General features: G+C 38.1%; 1 pseudogene; it reads left to right on the top strand.

Moving 5' to 3' along the window:
* Window positions 1–1456: 1456 nt before the first annotated feature.
* On the top strand, window positions 1457–7743 carry LOC141248517 (uncharacterized; annotated as a pseudogene).
* The last annotated feature ends 390 nt before the right edge of the window (window positions 7744–8133 follow it).

Raw genomic sequence — 8133 nt, 5'->3', positions numbered from 1 at the left:
CATTACAGGATTAGTAAAAGAAAGGGAAAAAATATGATTAACACTGCAAACAATTAATAACACAACTAAAAAGACAAACAATGAAACAAAAAATGACTGTAAATGCAATAGTCTACCTAAAAAAGAGATAGGATAAAAATAAATGCTAGAAAAAAGGAAGGAATTGGTTAATGATAGCAACAAAGCATGAACGTAAAGGATGAAGATATAAAGTACTGGACTAGATCTGAGTGGATTAGGAGTTGGACAAACAAATTAAGAAATACTATGATAAAAAAAACCAATAAAGTTAAAAACAAAGAACTACAGCTGAGAAAAAAAACACACAACAACCAAAAAAAAGACATCAAAATACCCAGCAGTCTATACTTCAAACTCTCCTGAAATACAGAGTTGTTCAGCAAAATACTTCAAAAGTCTGTATAATACCAAATATATAACAGAAAATAGGAAATTTTAGCCTACTGTCCAATGAAGCTAAGTTCATCTTACTCGTCCCCCTTCTGCTTACATTGTCAGGGATAAAAAAAAGAAAGGGTGTCGGCCAACAATTTCAACATATGACAAACATACGCACAGAGTTAGAAAGGGCAACATGTGCTGGCTAAGATAATTAATTCAGGAATGCACAGCAAATCACTTAATACCTTCACATCAGAATCAGCAAACAACATATGAAACGCAATGTTGATAGAAACTCAATGGGGACTTTCAACAAACGCATTAGATGCAAATGAAACTGAAAAACAGGATAATGTACAAACAGCAGAATAAAATATAGTAAATTGAATCCTAGAATTAGGCGTAAAACAGTATACTTGAAATAAATTTAAAAAAATTTGATCAAAAACAATACTTAACTTATATGCAGTTGAATGCACTGACTTTGGGGGGTTCCAGCTTCCATTGCACATCAGAACAGCCACCCACACTGATGTTCACGGAAATCAGCACACATTCTGCGGGCTCAACCTAACAAAAACAGGTAGAAACAATAAACTTAAATTTAACTAAAAAACAAACAACAATTTAATTATGCAGTCTGTTATTAAAATGTATAAATACTGACAATTATTCTATGTGAAAACAGGGCGAATAACGCAACCTGTTAGATTGATACAAAAGAGGAATGTAATACCGGCATCTAACGCAAATAGTAAGTAAGGAAAAACATGATTGTTTCTCAATAAAGACTGCAGAATTGGATTAAAAAAAATAATTCAAATGTCAACAGGGGAAAACATTGCTTACAAAAAGCTGGAGACACCAACAACAGAATGTACCAAATGTCGTGCAACAATGTGGGTGGAGGAAAGAGTAAAAGACACGCCCAAAAAAACCCGCGATTCCCATTATGCTGCAAGGAAGGAAGGGTAAAGCTACCTCTCATACCAGGAACACCTCAACCTTTGACACGGCTACTATCGGGTACGAATAAAGATGCTGATAATTTCCGGAAAAAATACGCATATACCATAGCATGTTTGCATTCACATCCTTCGGTGCCAATATAGACGACAAAATAAACAAAACTAGGGGGCCGTACACTTTCCGAATAAACGGCCAGAACTACCACAAAATTGGCAGTCTCATACCGGAAGAAGGAACACCACCACTTTATGCCCAATTATACTTCTATGACACGGAGGGAGAAGTGCAGCAGCGGATGGGGTGTATGAAACTTCAAGACACAGATGTCGATCCTAAAATCGTGAAAGGGCTGATCGAAATGCTAGACAAACATAGCGTTGCAGCCAAAGTATTTAGGATGGCAAGGGAGTGGGCAAGACAGAATCACGAATTAGATTTCAAAATCAGATTGATTGGACATCGATCAAAACAAATGCAGCAATATACCGCGCCAAAAATGCCAGAAGTAGCGGGTCTAATAATAGGGGATTTAGGATAGAGCAACGCACCAAGGGATGTATATGTTGAAAGCAAGAGTGGTGTTCCAAAAAGGATATCTGAACTACACCCACTATACATGGCACTACAATATCCACTACTATTCCCACACGGAGAAGACGGTTTTAACGAAAAGATTGAGTACCAGCAGGATGGGGGCACAAGAAAAACCAAAACAGGGTACATGAAAATGAAAGAATACTATTGTTATAGGCTACAACAACAGTGTAATGAAGGAGGGACGCTAATACAAGCAGGGAGATTGCTACACCAATACAATGTAGATGCTTACACAGCAATAGAAGAACAAAGGCTAGGATGGATATGTTTCAACCAAAAGGAGCTGCGTGCAGACCTTTACAATAACATCTATGATGCAGTAGTAAGGGGAGATACAGATGCAACATCTGTCAGGAAAAGAATAATACTACCGACAACATTCACAGGGAGTCCACGATATATGGCACAAAATTATCAAGATGCTATGGCTCTATGTAGGGCATACGGTAACCCGTCGTTATTCATAACAATGACAGCTAATCCAAAATGGCCAGAAATGATGGAGGTCATCCACGACATTCCATGGATGACGGCAAACGACAGGCCAGAGATGATGACAAGACTGTTCAGGCTCAAATTAGGGCAGTTCATGGACGACATTAAGAATAAGGAGGTATTTGGGAAGATCAAAGCAGGTAATCATTGTCTTAAACATTACATCCGATTTAAAAACATGAGCAAAAGAAACAATGACACCTTGGAAAACATGATACAAGTTTCAAAGTCAAATAGAAAAGGAAAAGAAGAATAGAATCAATACTAAAGGATAGGAAATAGGGAATTATACTAATACGGAAACTAAACATATCACTATGTTTTATTGCAGCCATATACACTATTGAGTTTCAGAAGAGGGGACTTCCACATGCGCATATTCTAATATGGATAAACGACGCCAACCAGGTTAAGATGGGAAAAGAAGTAGACGACTTCATATGTGCTGAAATACCGTGTGAGGAGAATGACCCGGAAGCTTATCGTGTCGTAAAGGACCACATGGTTCACGGTCCATGTGGTGAGAATAACAAACACGCACCATGCATGAACAATGAACAATGCAGCAAACACTTCCCTAAGCAATTTTACAGGGAAACAACACTTGACCAAGTGGGATTCCCGGTGTACCGGAGAAGAAACAATGGCAGAAATATCAAAAAGGGAAATGCAAAACTAGACAACCGTTATGTGGTGCCCTACAACCGATACTTGCTACTAAAGTACGATGCCCACATAAACGTTGAATGGTGCAACCAATCAAGGGCGATCAAGTACCTGTTCAAGTACATAAGCAAAGGACCGGACCGGGCAACGATTGAGTTTATAGAAACTAGTGATAAAGAAGGTCATGACAAAGCGGTTGGTCGAAACGGAATGGATGAGATTAAACAATACTTGATGTGTAGATTTATTTCGGCATGTGAGGTAATATGGCGAATATATGGATTCGACATCTCATGGCCAGCGGTGATCAGACTATCGTTCCACTTGGAAGGGCAGAATACAGTAACAATCACGGACACAGAATCACTAACAAACACAATAGGTCGTGCAACCAACAAGAAAACGATGTTCACGGAATGGCTGAACCTGAATAAAGGAGACCAAAGTGAAAGGAAGTATACTTATGCAGAGGTGGCAAACAACTATGTGTGGCACATGAAGGAAAGACGATGGGGAGCCCGTGTGTGCCAAAAACCAATTGGGAGAATTTTCTACTGCCACACGGCCGGAGGAGAGAAATACTATCTAAGAATGCTACTAAACGTGGTAAGGGGTGCCGAATCGTTTGAAGACATAAGGACAGTAAACGGAGTCATCTACATCACATACAGACAAGCATGTTATGCACGTGGAATGCTGAATGATGATGCAGAATGGACAGATGCTATCAAGGAGGCAAAAGTGTGGGCTACGGGAAAACAATTAAGGGAGTTGTTTGTCACAATCCTACTCTTCTGTGACGTGTCAACACCACGAAAACTATGGGACGAGAATTGGGAAGTGTTATCAGAAGACAGCTTATACCTAAAGAGAAGGCAATTTAGAATCCCGGGACTACATCTGAGTGAGAAACAACAGAAAACGTACTGCCTGATTCACATTGAGGATATTCTAGCAAAACATGGAAAAAAGCTAGAAGACTATCCAGACCTGCCAACACCAGACAACTCGATACTAAATGAAATGGAAAATAGGCTAATACGGGAAGAGCTTTCATACAACACAAGGGAAATGGAGACAATACATGCCAAATGGGTGGTCAATCAAAACGAACAACAGAAACTGATTTACGACAAGATTATAGGAGACGTGATGGAAAAGAAAGACGGAATGTACTTTGTATACGGAGCAGGTGGGACGGGAAAGACATACCTTTACAGAACAATAATGGCGAGGATGAGATCGGAGGGGAAAATAGTACTAGCCGTAGCATCATCGGGTAAGAATTCAGATCCATAATGTATCAAAGCTACAAAAAAATTATAAAGATCGGAAAAAAACTGACAATCAAAATTGAAATTCAATATTACAGGAATTGCAGCGCTACTTCTAACGGGAGGGAGAACAGCACACAGTAGATTCATGATCCCACTAGAGCTAATGGAGGACAGTACATGTGGAATCAGCCAGAATTCAGACCTAGCAAAACTTATGCACAAAGTGGAGCTAATTATATGGGATGAGGCACCAATGACACACCGTTTCGCATTTGAGGCACTCAATAGGACACTGCAGAATATTATGGGCATCAACCATATCACAAATAGGAATAGATTATTTGGTGGAATAACAGTACTCTTGGGTGGTGATTTTCGTCAGATACTACCGGTAATTACAAAGGGGAGAAGGCAAGAGATAGTGGATGTGGCAATAAACAACTCACCATTATGGGACCAATGCGAGGTCCTAATACTCACAAGAAGCATGAGGGTAAAAGAAACAAATGCAAACGGTGAAACTGATGTAGCGAAACAGGAATTCAACGAGTGGATTAGGCAAATAGGGGAAGGGAAGGCAAAGGAAATACAACTGGAAAATGAGGACGAGGCAACCTGGATTGAAATACCAAACGAATACTTGATTAAGACGTCAAAGAACCCCGTACAGGAACTAATACACGAAATCTACCCACGATTCAAAGAAAGGATCACAGATCATCAATACCTCAAAGAAAGGGCAATATTAACACCGCTAAATGAAGATGCCGAAAGAATAAATGACGAAATGTTTGAGATGATAAAGGGGGAGGTGAAAACATATATAAGCTTTGATGATGTATGTATGGCATCAACAGACGGCGAGGATCAGTAAAGAATGTTCCCAGTAGAGTTTCTAAACACGCTAGAGTTCGCAGGTACCAAAATAAAATCCATAAATAAGCCAAAAAAAAACTAATTCTGAATTTGAATGGACAAGAATGCCACGCCACCTACTTAAACTGAAGAAAGGAATGCCGGTAATGCTCTTAAGGAATGTCAACCCGGCAAAGGGATTATGCAACGGAACAAGGCTAATAATAATAACTGGGACAGTGGGTGATCGAAGCAGAAATAATCACAGGAAGCAGCGCCGGAAATAGAGTGTTATTACCTAAAATCGCACTAACATCACCACAATTAAAATGGTCGTTCATAATGAAGAGAAGGCAATTCCCGGTCAAACCATGCTTCGCAATGACAATAAATAAGAGTCAGGGCCAATCACTTAACTATGTTGGATTATATCTACCTAAACCGGTGTTCTGTCACGGACAATTATACGTTGCAATTTCAAGGGTCACAAACCCAAAAGGATTAAAGATTATGTTGCTACCGGGAGGAGAACAAAAAGAAAACTACACGATGAACATTGTTTTCAAGGAGGCATTCAACAAACTGAACAACCCAAAACAGGTAAAAAACATTAATTCAATACATATATAAAAACATGGATGATTGAGTCTTTAATTAAATAGATTTAATGACAGACAGAACGCACCTGGCATGAGGATTGGTAGAGGACTGCTTGACCGGAAAAACAACATGGAATTGAGCAGCCAACAATGGTTTAGGATGGGAATACTGGTTTTAAAAATTATGTTGTTGCTTCATTGCTGTATTCATTCTTTTGAATCACTATGCACATTAAATATTTGTGAGTGATTGACTGTTTACACAGATTCAAACAATAGTTAAAAAAATAAAAATAAAACCAATAATATAAGCGTGGACAAGGTAATGTGAAAGACATAATCGACTACTAAACACTAAACTATGGAGGGAAAATATAAAAACATACAACATCGATCTGATTGGTACGTGGAAAAAAAAGGGGTACTAAATAGGCACAACAAAATCAACCAACTCAATAATTAATCTAATAACATAACAAGCAGTGTTATTCAAAAAGAGTGTTGCTTTAAGTGAACACAGATGAAACGTCAAGATAAGAACACAACAGAAACATGTAAAAAAGGGAAATAACAGGTAAAAAAGGGACAACAAGCTAAACAAAGTGGACACATTACGGGATTAGTAAAAGAAAGGAAAAAAAAGGATTAACTCTGAAAACAATTAATGACACAGCTAAAAAGACAAACAATTAAAACAACAATGACTGTAAATGCTATAGTCGACCTTAAAAAGAGCTAGGACAAGAATAAATGGTTGAAGAAAGGAATGAATTTGTTAAGGATCGCAACAAATCATGAACATAAAGTATGAAACATAAATGAAGCTCGCAACAGATCAGATTACAAAAAAGCTAAAAGGAAAACAGAGAAACCTGGCAGCCCACATAAGAAACAATAAATAATAAAAATGCAACGCTGTCGATTTATGGGTTCTAAACTCTTTAAAGAAACGCAGTACATGACACAATAAAGGACGGAAGGAATATCGCTAGAGTTTCGTGTAGATGGAAGAATAAAGGAAGAAGATCGAACTGAGGCGCTGAAAGATGAAGAATGGCACGATAGCAACTACAGGGAAAAAACCTGTGAAAAGATTATCAAATGTATTCTGCATTTGACATCAAACCAAATTTAGGTAAACAATAGTTCGGTACAGGGAAAATTTAATTTAATGCATAAAAAAAACACAAAGCCACAATAACACATTTCAATACAGAACCCCAAAAATAAAAAGGGGGAAACCAGCATAATACATGTACATGAGCAACAAAGAGAATTAAATAAAAACAAACACAACAGAATGGAGAAACGGAAAACGGGGAAAAGGCCACAATTTGCAACAAAGGACGGAACACGGGATCGGATTGGGACATATAGGATCTACAAAAACCACGACAATAACGTAAGAAAAACGAGACAGAGAATATTCTATAAACCCCCAATTACAAAAGACATGAACAAAACTCAGAAAAAAGGATCCATAATGGGAAAAAAAAACATACACAAATTCAGCACTGTCGAGTTAAGGGTTCAAAAAACTTACTGATATTGAACAGGGTATAAACTGCATGTCGACTTATTCTGCAAAGGAGGGGGTTTTCAAACGGGGGATCTTTGCAGTAAAATGGAAATAAGATAGTGACTAATGGATCATATAATCCATTCTGCAGATGAAAGAGGAAACCAAAACCTGGATGGTGACAGACAGATCTACAGAGGTTCTTATGCACAATGGTATAAATAGTAAAGGTAAACAGAATTGTTTCGTAATGTATGATTTGTTCAACAAATCAAATGAGTTTAATAGTAGGCTTATCTTGAGTTGGGGGACAGGTGAAACTATAATGAACTGGACGGAGTCTGACTGTATTAGGAGCTGGTGAAACAGGAGGGTGAAAGGAACCAACTGGGAGAAGACTGCAAATCATTTTTTGTGCAGTAATTCTACATTGTTCGGCTGAATGTAATGAAAAATTTAACAGAAAAAAAGATCGTACCAGTGAAGAATCAAAAAACAAACAAAAAGGATGAAACATAATTGGAGTTCACAACAGATCAAAGTGCAACAAAGCTTAAACGAAAAAAGACAAACCGGGCAGACCACATTAGAAACAATAACTGAAGCAAATACAACGTTGTCGAATAAAGGGGGCAAAAAAATATAAAGAATAACAATACATGAAACACTAAAGGACGGAAGGAATTTCGCAGCAGTTTCGTTGTAGATGGAAAAATAAAGGAAGAAGAACGAACATAGGCGCTGAAAGACGACG

This window comes from Phyllobates terribilis, unplaced genomic scaffold, assembly GCF_046119375.1.
Source record: "Phyllobates terribilis strain yellow unplaced genomic scaffold, ASM4611937v1 Scaffold_3730__1_contigs__length_71357, whole genome shotgun sequence".
NCBI classification, from domain to species: Eukaryota; Metazoa; Chordata; class Amphibia; order Anura; family Dendrobatidae; genus Phyllobates; species Phyllobates terribilis.
The sequence above is the reverse complement of the archived record's forward strand: the minus strand, read 5'-3'. Positions and strand labels throughout refer to the sequence as shown.